The sequence below is a fragment of the Camelus bactrianus genome, chromosome 8, assembly GCF_048773025.1.
Source record: "Camelus bactrianus isolate YW-2024 breed Bactrian camel chromosome 8, ASM4877302v1, whole genome shotgun sequence".
NCBI classification, from domain to species: Eukaryota; Metazoa; Chordata; class Mammalia; order Artiodactyla; family Camelidae; genus Camelus; species Camelus bactrianus.
In genome coordinates this window covers 95,140,094-95,152,558 of record NC_133546.1, presented here as the reverse complement: position 1 = coordinate 95,152,558, position 12,465 = coordinate 95,140,094, and the positions used below count along the sequence as shown (strand labels likewise).

General features: G+C 40.3%; 1 protein-coding gene across 1 annotated transcript in view; it reads right to left on the bottom strand.

Moving 5' to 3' along the window:
• Positions 1 to 12,465, bottom strand: part of LOC141578440 (uncharacterized) — a 147,687-nt gene that overhangs the window by 5,434 nt on the left and 129,788 nt on the right. The window contains exon 28 of the mRNA XM_074368893.1: positions 7,906 to 8,001. The gene's annotated coding sequence lies outside the window, so the exon portion shown is untranslated. The remainder of the gene's footprint in view (positions 1 to 7,905; positions 8,002 to 12,465) is intronic.

The following is a 12,465-nucleotide window of genomic DNA, read 5'->3' as shown; positions in this document are numbered from 1 at the left end:
GCTAAATGTGTTTTCTTCTGGAAAAGAGGGAGACTCATAAGATCTTTTCTGTGGAGCCTGAGCCCAGGTGAAGACGGTGAAGTGAGCTCTTTAAGTACCCAATTAGCAAAGTGAATGATGAATAAAGAGACGTGAGCTTTGATGACAGAGATGATACTACTATTCACTTGTACTGTAAGTATGTCTTCACGTTCAATGATCAATACCTCGGCGACCTCAGGGATTGAGATTATAGGAAAATGCACAGCCCAGGCCCAGACCTCTTCTGTGATTGTGGCACTGCACTTAGATGTTTCAAGGGCACCTCCAACTCCACCTGCAAAGAGCTGACTTCATGGTGCTCCTCCCATAGCCGTCCTGCCCAGGGCCCATGGTCGGGGGGCAAGGTCTCTCTGCCTCTCCGAGCTCAGGCCCATCACTCACAGATGTGACTGGACCCCTCCTTCAGGGCCCAATTTCCTCAGTCAACGAGTCCCACCACCCACACCTCACCTACAACGTTCTCACTGGCACTCCCTCAGCACTGACTCTGTGCTAGGGACCACACTGCACACTATGAACACGTTATCTCACTGGATCTCCACAGCAGTCCTGGGAAGTCGGTATATCACTGCTTCAATTAATAAGATAAATTGTTTCACTTCCTTGAGTGTGTCATCCAAATTGACACGGCTACTGAGCCACAAACATGGGACTGAAAATCACTTGAAAATTGAACACTGCTACACCTCAAAAACACCCTACTCTGACTTATCACATCAGCCCCTGCCGAGCCTTCTAAATGTTTCTAAGCATTCTACAAGACAAAGTTGATATACGAGAGCACCCTACTCCCCTACTTAAAATCTGACAATGACGTTCCACTTCCCTTAGGAGAAAGCCCCACCGGGCCTGAGCAAAGCCCAATGGCCCGGCATCTGCGTCCCCTGCGTGGCCACGCCACCTCACCCACCACTCAGCATTACACGTGCCGTGTCCAGGACAGGGATGCTGACTCCTTACAACACGGGGATCGTCTCAATCGAACAATGATCACCCTCTTCAGTGGTCACCCTATTCATTGCTGACTCTCAGAAAAATATTTTCTCAGGGTGAATCAATATCTTTTTCCTTACAACTTCCCATCATTGATAATGAGCTCCCCCCAAAAGAGAGAAGACCTAATCCTCAGTCTCCTTATCTGCAATGTGTGAATCACAAGGAAATGAGAGGTTTTAAGCGAAATAATATTCATATGAAGCTGAGGGACAATTCCCAACATACAGTAAGCACTCAATATGTGCTTACTTAATATTAATAACATAGATTCCATTCCAGCAACCTTAAATCAATGTTTTATGGCTTTGTCCAAAAGACTACTGACAAACTATTGGACGAAACCCTTTGAGCAGATCCGCCCAAGCTTACTGGGATAGGTAAGCCTTGACTCCAGTTACAGCTGCAGCCAACCAGCACTACGGGGCGGGGGCAGTTTGCTCAAACTCTTACATGTTGTTAGAGCATTTAGTTGTAGTTATTGAGTAAAGACAGGTATTATATAGTCAAAGCTCCTGAAACATAAGTCTTCAAAGATTGATTCAAATTAGGTTTCAAGTACAACACTCTCACTAGAAATTATTTGAAAATTATAGTCTTAGCTCCTCTGCACATCAAAAGGGCATGATCTTAATGTATCTGACTATACCAAAAGTGTTGTTTAAAGGAATTTAAGATGAAGCCATCCTAAATAACTCTCAGTATCATCTTCACAAAGCCCCACCCAAGGGTCTCATTTCTCACTTCCACATAGGTGTTCAGGTAGCTTAACCTGGGTCTTGGTTTCTTATGACACGGGGGTGGGAAGAATTGTGGATAGATTTATGTAGCAAATATAAATCTAGGCTATTTGCTGTGTAGGAATCCTAGAAATAAATTAATTGATATATAGTCCCACCCTTAGGAAGCTCAGACTTTCAAATTACAACAGCATTAAAAATGAAATGAGAGATACATTTAACAAAATTTTACAAGATTTGCACATTGAACATTTTGAAGTATCACCAAAAAAAAAATTAAAAGATCTACATATATGGAAGGCATCCCATGTTCATGGAATGGTAGACAATATTGTTAAAAATGTTAAGACTCCCTAAAGTGGTCTACAAATTTAATGGAGTCCCTATCAAAATTCCAGCTGACTTCTTTGCAAAAATTGAAAAACTGATGCCAAAATTCATATGGAAGTGCAAGGGGCCCAGGACAGCCAAAACAATCTTGAAAAAGAAGAGCAAAGTTGGAGGACTCACTGAAAGGTTACTCAAATCTATAGTACTCAAGTCATTATGGTACTGGCATAAGTTTGGATGCAAAAATCTATGAGACACAATAAAAAATCCAGGGGGGAAACTTACATTTACAGTCATTTTTCCAGAAATGTGCCAACAATACTCCATTGAAAGAATAGTCTATTCAACAAATGGTGCAAAGACACCTGGGTATCTGAAGGCAAATGAATGATTCTGGAATCTGGACCCCCGTATTTTATATAACAAATAAAATATTAATTCAAAATGGATCACAGACAGAACCGTAAAAACTAAATATATAAATTTTCTAAAAGAAGACATAGTTTAAATCTTTGTGGTCCTAGGATAGGCTATGGCTTCCTAGATACAATACCAAGAGCACAAGTGAAAAAAAAGAAAGATAAAATGGACTTCATCAAAATTAAATCCATTTGTTACAAAGGACATCATCAAGAAAGTGAAATGAAAGGGGAAGGGGGTAGCTCAAGTGATACAGTGCGTCCTTAGCAAGAAAAATAAAATGAATAAATCTAATTACCTCCCCTAGAAAGAAATTGTTTTAATGTTTAAAAAAAGTAAAGTGAAACGACAATCCGCTGAATAGGAGAAAAATTTTGCAAAGCATATATCTAATAAGAGTCTAGTATCCAGGATATAAAACAAATGCTTACAACTGACCAATACAAAGAAAATCGACCCAATTTTTAAATATGCCAAGTATTTAAATAACTACCCAATTAGCCAATAATCATATGAAAAGATGCTCAGCATCACTTGCGAAATCAAAATCAAAATGATATCTGATTTTACACTCACTAGGATGGTTATAATCAAAACATGGACAATAACAAGTGTCGGTCAGGAGGCAGAGAAATGGGAACCCTCAATATGCAGCCGTTGGAAAGGAGCAATGGTGCAGCTTCTTTGGAAAAGCCTGGTGTTTCCTCAAAAGGTTAGAAAAATATGGCTCAGCAATTCCACTCCTACATATAGAGTCATCCCTCAGTATCCTCGGGGGGTTCGTTTCAGGAACCCCCCACCCTGGATACCATAATCCAAGGATGTTCGAGTCCCTTTACAACCAGCCATCTGGATCCATGAAGTGGAAACTACAGATATGGCGGGCCAACTGTACAGCCAACAGAATGAAAATATATTCTCACAAAAACTTGCACATCAATATTCATGGCAGTATCATTCAGAGTATCCAAAGGTTACAAACAATATCCATCCATCAATGAACGGATAAACAAAATTACCAAGAATAGTCCCACAAATTTTTGGTCATTGAATCTTTGACAAAGGAGGTGAGAACATACAATGGAGTAAAGACAGCCTCTTCAGCAAATGGTGTAGGGAAAACTGGACAGCTGCATGTAAATGAATGAAGTTAGACTACTCCCTCACAGCATACACAAAAATGAATTCAAAATGGCTTAAAGACTTAAACACGTAGTCAAGACACTATAAACCTCTTAGAAGCAAACATAGGCAAAACATCTGACATACATCTCAACAATGTTTTCCTAGAGCAGTCTACTCAAGCAATAGAAATACAAGCAAAAATATACAAGTGGGATCTAATTAAACTTGCAAGCTTTAGCACAGAAAAGTAAACAATAAGCATAACAAAAAGACAATCTATGGAATGGGAGAAAATTGTTGCAATAAATGAGACTGACAAGGACTTAATTCCCAGAATATGTAAACAGCTTTTACACTTCATAAGAAAGAAAAACAAACAATTCAATCCAAAAATGGTCAGAAGTCCTAAAGAAACATTTCTCCAATGAAGACATACAAATGACCAATAGGCACATGAAAAAATGCTCAATATCATTATCAGAGAAATGCAAATCAAAACTGCAATCAAGTATCAACTCTCACCAGTCAGAATAGCCATCATTCAGAAGTTCAGACAGTAAATCCTGGAGAGGCTGCGGGGAATTGGGAACCCTCCTACACTGTGGTGGGAATGCAGTTTGGTGGAGCCATTGTGGAAAACAGTATAGAGGTTCCTCAAAAGACTAAAAATTGACCTCTCATATGACCCAGCAATCCCACTCCTGGGCGTATATCCAGAAGGATCCGTAATTCAAAAAGACACCTACACCTCAATATTCAGAGCAGCACTATTTACAATAGCAAGACATGGAAACAACGTAAATGTCCACTGACAGATGACTGGATAAAGAGGTTGTAGTGTATTTGTACAATAGACTACTATTCACCCATAAAAAAATATAATAAAATAATGCCATTTGCAGCAACATGAATGGACCTGGAGAATGTCATTCTAAGTGAAGTAAGCCCGAAAGAGAAAGAAAAATACCATATGAGATCGCTCACATGTGGAATCTAAAACAAACAAACAAACAAAAAAAAAAACAAAAAATAAAGCAAAGAAACAAAAAGATAAACTTATTTACAGAACAGAAACAGACACAGAGACATAGAAACCAAACTATGGTTACCAGAGAGGAGAGGGTGTGGGAAGGAATATATTGGGAGTTCAAGATTTGCAGATACAGAGTATGTATAGAATAAACAGCAAGTTTATACTGTATAGAACAGGAGAATATATTTAATATCTTATAGTAACTTATGTTTAAAGAGAATATGAAAATGAATACAGGTATGTTCTTCTTTAACTGAAGTGTTGTGCTGTACACAAGAAACTGACACATTATAAACTGACTAGACTTCAATGAGAATGTTTATAATTAGACCAAAAATGAAAAAAAAGAAAAAGGATATTATCAAACTAAAAGAATAAAGTACTGATTCAGGCTACAACATGGATGAACCTTCAAACTTTATACTAAAGTAAGCCGGACACAAAAGGCCAAATAGTGCCCTTTAAGGTGAACTGTATCTGAGTGTTTATTGTACTATTCCTGTAAATTTTCCGGAGGTTTGAAGTGTATCAATATCAAAAAAAATTTTATTCATTAAAATCATAAAACGCTTCCTCACAGGAGGGCTTTAATTATTAAATGCAAAAATGCATGTAAAGCTCTTGAAACAACACTTTGCAAGTCCACACACAGTCACTGCTTTCACTGCCACTCAGAGGTTGGTACCAGCGCTGATGAGAGCTACCTACACTCGCTCTCCTGCATACAGGAGTGAGGGTCTGAGCTCTGACAGGCAGGGTGAGCGTGAACCTGGGTCAGACACAGCCACATCCCAGACTCTGCGTTACCCAAATTTCTTATACAAACTGCAACATATAATGTAAACACACTCAGGGATGTATCTTACAACGCAGGGAATACAGCCAATGTTTTACAGTAACTATAAATGGAGCATCTATTGTACACCTGAAACATATCATATTTTAAATCAGCTATATCTTTGTAAAAAATTAAAAATTAATTTAAAAATGTTATCACTTTAATATTCAATTCAGTTTTTAAGTAATTACTAAACAGCTTAGAATGTATAAAAGCATTTAAGTGTGCTGTTTGTTTACATATTTATTTACTTTTAGCCTCCTGCTAAAAGAGAAATTAAACAATTTTTTTAAACACAGCTTAACAACCATAACAACAAAAAGGCAAAACTGAGAGTGAAGAGAAAATGGAGATTCAATACTTAAATGAAACCAGTTGGAGGTAAAGTCATAAAAATGGATTCCATGAAGTCAGGGCAAGTGTTAAAGGCCGAATAGAAATTCAGGTGTAAGATTCTTGACATATAAAGCAAAAAGAAAAAGATGATGGGGAGGGCGGTACAGCGTGTGCTTAGCGTGCACAGGGTCCTGGGTTCGAACACCAGGGCCTCCACTAACAGATAAATACACCTAATTACCTACCCCCCCAAAGAGCCCCAAAGAAAAGAAAAAGAGAAATTTCTTTCCCAAAGAATCCTGATATTAAATTTGGATTAAATACTTAAAAAAAAAAAAAAAAAAAGAAAAACAGAAAAGATGAGTGACACTGTGAAGGAAAAGCCCAGCTGGGCTAACAAGCTAAGTCACAAATCTAAGTGTGATAAGTGTCCGTTTACTGATCTAAGTTTTGCTGGGCTAACTCATAAATCCGATGTCAACAATTGTCAGTAATGTGATCTGTTCCAAATTGATAAGCTTCAGTGTACTGATTCCTTGCTTTTTGTTGTTTGAGCCTTATTGGCTAATAGCCCCATACTTGTAATTAAACCTATAAAATCTCACGTGCAGGTCTTGGAGGTGCTCAGAGCTTCGGAGCAGAAGCCCCTCTTAGCCCGCCGGGGTAATAAATCTCAGTGCTCCAACCCTCTGTGTGGTGCTTGTTTCTTGGCTGGGCTATTGTGTCCATAACAACACAAGCGACAATGCCCGTGAGATAGTTCTGCAGTGGCGGATGGCAGGTCCCAATGTCTCACGTGGGAAAATCTGAAACATCCTTCTCACCACTCAGAGTCATCATAAACCCACACCTCACCTCCCGCTGTTAAATGCAGGAGCACAGGCAGGGCCCGGCCTTTGTTGTCTCTGTGTCATCACAGTGAGATAGGATGGAAGGGGGCAGAGCACATCCATTCAAGGAAGGCCACAACAATTAACATAATAATGGTGAAGGATTCAACCCCCAATAGGCCTTGAGGCACAGGATGAAGAGATTTAACTTCTAGCAGATCTTGAGCTTCATTATGCACCCACTGTAATAGTAACATGGTGAATAACATGCCCCAGGCACCATGGCAGTCCCAAGGCTAGCCACAAAATGTCAAAGGGTGGGAAATGGTCAACTATCTGGGAATCCCAGCCTCTTGCCCTAAGGCTGATCCTTCTACTTATTAGCATATGAAACCACCAAGCCCAAGAAAAAAGAGCAACACCACACCACCTCGGGGTCACCACTCTCTCTCTCTTCAGAGAAGGCCCACACTATGTGGAGTGTGTACCTACTTTTAATCTGAGCATCAAACCCCCACAACTCGTGACGTTTCTCTTGCGTTTCAATGTATCTCTCTGAATAAATATACCTTTACTCAACACTGGCTTGCTCTGGAATTCTTTACTGCATGAAGCCAAGGAACAAAATCTGGTGGGGCACGTCCCAGGGGCTCATCAAAAGCCTGAGACACAGCCCTTCTCATGCATCAGGTTTTTTTTTTCTTGTATCAACAGGACTGGGTTGTGAAGGGAGCTCTGAGGCCCCAGCTAAGAGACACAAGCAGCCCCCAGGGCTCGAATTGGCGGGCAGCCTCTTCCCCAGCAGGGGCCCTGGGGTCTGCCCAGTTCTCTGTGTTTCCCTGTTGTGCTGACTCCCCAGCCAGACAGCGTTCTCCCTAGGCCTGTCCCCACAAAACCCTTCTCTCCAAAATACAAGCACATCATGTCACAGTCCTCTTGTTCAACCAGGAAATTTTCAGCCCACTGTTTCCCTCCCCAGTAAGGTACCTAACTGTCCTCCCTCCCAACCCACCACTTCTTTTTTGTGACAAATCTGCACTCCCCACCCACCATCCTGAACGCAGGTGCCTTGCTGGCTGGGACCGAGATGTTTCAGTCTCACACATCCTGCGTCCATTCACTTTCCCCTTGTTACCTTAAAAAAGCCTTTCCTGAGTCACCCATGAATCTGATACTGAACATCACAAAGTGCTGAGTTTGCAGTCACTGTGTGCATACCTCCCAGGTTTTGACTAGGTTTCCTTCACAAGATCTTCATTAAGGAGCTGCATCAAGAAGTTTAAAGAGTCTTTTCTTACATCTGAGCGGAGGAGCCTGCAAAAAATTTAAGTGGCTTTTAAGAGAGGGTTAACCAGGGACAGAGGTGTCGCAGGTCCTATTCAACAGTGTCATGAGGCAAAATGTTCTTCAAAGGCTCAGAGTGGCTTCTGAACTTGGAGTCAGCAAGGAGGAGGTGACAGGCAGTGAGTAGGGTGGGTGACACTGGGTGCGCTTCCCCAGCTGGGGAAGAATTGGATTTTGTTCTAGTTTTCCAAACAATTTCTTACTACCTTTTTCACCTATTGTCACATACCATTTCCTACGAATTAAGAATATCAATGTCAGTCATTTGGGCCACTTGGGAGAAGCAACACGATGCCATTCACAGGGCTGGGACATGACAGCCACACCAGTCTAGGTTGATAGACCAGTGGGGGTATTTCCAAGGTGATCACGGGCATGCAGCAAACTCCCCAGCTTCAATGACCTCATCTCAAAGGTGGGGCCAATAAAACTACCAAGAAAAGTGCGTGATATTATTGCCGACAACTGTTTACTAGGTAATTGCTCGTGACAGCTGCAGCTTAATGGGAATGAGTATGATTAACAAGGCCCTGTCTACCTGGCCACACGCTCCCTGCCTTCCTGCCTTGGTGCAGCAGCAGAGTTTGTTTAGCCGATATGAACGCCCCCAGAGCAGCACTGATGGGAAAGCTCGCAGCTCTGCACGGCGAGGTGTGTTCCTTTCCTTCTCAGAGCTGATCACAGTTTGCTGTCATCTGTTTTTATGTTTAACCCTTTTATAACTGCCTACCCCCGGAGTTTTTGCTCAAGCAGCGCAGGGCCAGTGTATCTTGCGGCCTGCCAGATATTCTGGGCTGGGAAACAGCTGACCCCACATCTGGCTCTGGTGCTGAACGGAGAGGGCAGAAGGCCCTGGGGCACATGCTGAACCGAGGTCACTTGACCCAAAATTATGATCTGACTTTGGGCAAATTACAGTCTTTTTACCCCGAGATTCCTCATCTGTTCCATGAAAATAAATGCCCATGGCACACAGAGTTACAAGGATTAAAGGAAATCACCAAATTCATAACCTAGCCAAGGGGCTACCAGTGCGTCCTCAACAGACAAATGCTGCCTTTACGGCTCTGACACACGCGAAGCGGGGCGGCCGCACACAGTGAACACTGCTAAGTGAAAGTGTGTTAAGTGCTTCATGTGTGCTACAATACTCTTCAGAACTTACAACAATCCCAGGAAGAAACGAATAATATTATGACCATTTCACAGATTCACCAACAGGTTAAGAGAGGTTACATTCTAGTCCAAGGCCCTATGGTGAGGAATTGGCGATTTAAACCGGAATCTGGGCCCAGGCTTTGTCTCCAACTCTCTCCCAGCCACCTGATCCCTTGCCTATGAATTCCACCTGTCCAATACCTAAGTGTGCAGTCGGCCAGCTCTTAAATGCAATGTGTGCCACCGTTTGTCAATGTTGGTTAATTACCATAAACTCTTCTCAGAAACCACTACAGAAAAGAAAGGTGGACTTAAGGAATTCTGCATTGCGTTCTCCTGTAATGTGCAGAAACCCTTCTCTACACCACCAAATCCAAATGTATGCTTCCTCCATGTTTATGTTTGCACACGGCTTATTAAAGTAGAAAGTACCTGCAGTACTTCCATCTCGGCTGCTTTCCAAGGTTGCAGATTATCCATAATCAGTCCATGAACGAAAATACTACAATTTGAATGAAAATACTGCAACCATGTCAGTAAACAAAGAATGCTGAGACCAAGTCATTAGCGGCTGCTGCCACCCCCCAGCGAGGAAAGGCCTGCAGCCCAGCCGCTGCAGCAACTCACAATGGTGCCCTCTGAGCAGACTCAGAATAAGAAAGGACAAGATACTGGCCCTAGATAGCTAGGTGCTTGTCCAAAGAATGAATTCAGTGAGTCCAAAATATTTTCTTCCTCCCATATATAGAAAAGCACTAAATTATTGAACTTGAGATACCTGGCTTTCTTTAGATAACAAGCAATCTTTTATTGTTCCAACAACCTTGTCTTTGTTGTAAAGCTCCTATATATCCTAGCTCCTCCCAAACCTCTTCGGAGCAGTCCCTCAGAGAGATCTGAGAGGCTGTCATCCCGGCTCGAGTCCTCCCGCAAATAAAACATAACTCTTAAATTTTAGGTTGCACATGTATTTCAGTCAACTGTTTTGGACACCATGAAGGGACCCAGAGCAGATTTTCTCCACCTGAACTCTCCGAGTAACTGGGGCCTTTATACCAGCAGTGGCCCTTTGTGACCATCCGCCTCCTCGGGGAGTCCAGATGAATTTGGGTGAGTCTCTCCTGGTTCTCGGATCTCATACATTGGTTGATAATCCTGAGTTTTATTTGGCGGTGTTTCCAGGTACCTGGCCCTCCAGTTGAAGGAGACTGGGGGGAATTACCCACCCAGTGGAGACATACTGGGTGGGACCTCGTTGAAAGGTAACGGGAAATACCCACATTGAAGAGACTTCCGAAGTGGGCTGGTGGAAACCTATTAGGAAAATACTCACCCAGTTGAGACGTCCTGAGTGGGTCCAAGTTGAAAACACTGGGTTCAGGACTTAGTGGTTAGGTAAGAGGCTGGTCTAATGTTTTCCTCAATTTGGTTACATCCATTGAATTTTTCAGAATAAAAGTAAAACTCTTATGAGGAACCTTTCAACTCCAAAAATGGGACCATCCTCCTGGCTGGTAACAGCTTTCTCGGGTGACAGAGAATCTTGCAGGAGTGGTAGAGACAAAGACTTCATGCCATAGAGTTGTCCCTGCGGGAAATCTTACTAGCAAATTTATTCTAAGAACCCGACCTTACAATGGGGAATAGAACTTTCAAAAAAAATAAAAAACAGAAAAGAAAAGAAAAAGAAATGACAGATTGCCAGCCTCCAATTAATACCCCAGCCAGGTTTATGTACATACAAAACTTACAACATTAATTGGGAATTAGAAAAGAAAATCTCAATCTGAAAGTAAATAAACAGGCCTGATAGAAACATTTTTTGGAATTCTGAACTTATAAAAACAAAATCCACTTTAGGGGGAACTTGGATTTCTCTTCCTGTGTCCTTGAAATGTAAACGTTTTATCTTACTCTGGGTCTTTTAAGTGTGTGTATGTATGTATATGTATGTTTACTTTCTTTTTAAAGGAAACCTTGGACTCTGCCATACAAAAGGTACAAGTATTGTGTACATATGGTGGCCACGTAAATAATTTGGATTCTAAGCAATTCTTTGTACCAATTTTCAGATATTTTGCCATCTTAAACTTTGTTGCATCAGCCTGGACCACAACGCCTTTAGCTTTTGGAGAGTAAAGCTTTGAATTTTATTTAGGCAACACCCCCACTCTCATGTGGAAATCCTCTTCATCTTATTCATTTAAAATCACTATATATATATATAAATTGATGGCCATATGATGGATCCTTTAATTTGGAAAAACTTTTAAATTGGTGAAAGTTGAAAGAGATCACATTATAAACATCTGTTTAATTGGTACCTATTAAAATCAAGTTTAAAGATAGAAAAATATATCTAATGGTTAACCTAAGAACTTAGTTAAAAAAAAAAAAAACTGGTTTGAAAAGCTACATTTGTGTTTTTCCTTTCCAATAAATGGTTCTAGAGATGTTAATAAAAACTTAGAATAATTATTGGTAATTAGTTTGAATAACTGGAGAAAGGATTGTAAAAATGTGGAAAAAAAATGATAAGGGCTTATCCAAAATGGATAAATATTTTTATATGGTTATTTTAATGAGATAAATAAAATGGACATTTTTGGAATAGATACAAGGTTTTGATACTACACTAGTAAAGTTAAAAAAAAGGGCCAAAGAGATCACCTACTGTCCCCCAACATTAAAGTTCAAACAAGTCGATTTTATTTGCCACAGTTTAAAATATATGTATATATAGACTGATATACTTGATTAATGATTGGGACAACAGACCAATTAATCAAATTAAAAATTGAGTAGGACCTAAGCACTTTGGCTGAAACTTGGGCATCCTAGAGACTTTTCTATAAAATTAGATACAATGAACAACAACAACAAAAAAGTTTCTGGCAATCCTTCTAGAAATAAAAATTATTGATTAACCTAATAAATATAAAAATTAAAGGTATAAGATTTAAAATATTTGAGATAAAAGTTTATAAAATTGGTATATTTATATGGTCTTTATATAAACCTTTTGCTTAATTATGTTGTGGGATAGATCTGTTTCAATGGAAAAACGCTTCCCCTTCTTGGTATTATAAGGCTGGGCACATATCTGTCCCTCAGAAAATATTAATTGAACAAAGTAAAGGAAACCAATAGAGTTACATAAGCCATCCAATATAACGTAGAACTAAAAACTAATATACAGTGGCTAATAAAAAAAATATAATAAGAGGTTTACCCTGGGTTTAACTTATAACTCAAGGAAAAGAGACCTCACTAAAT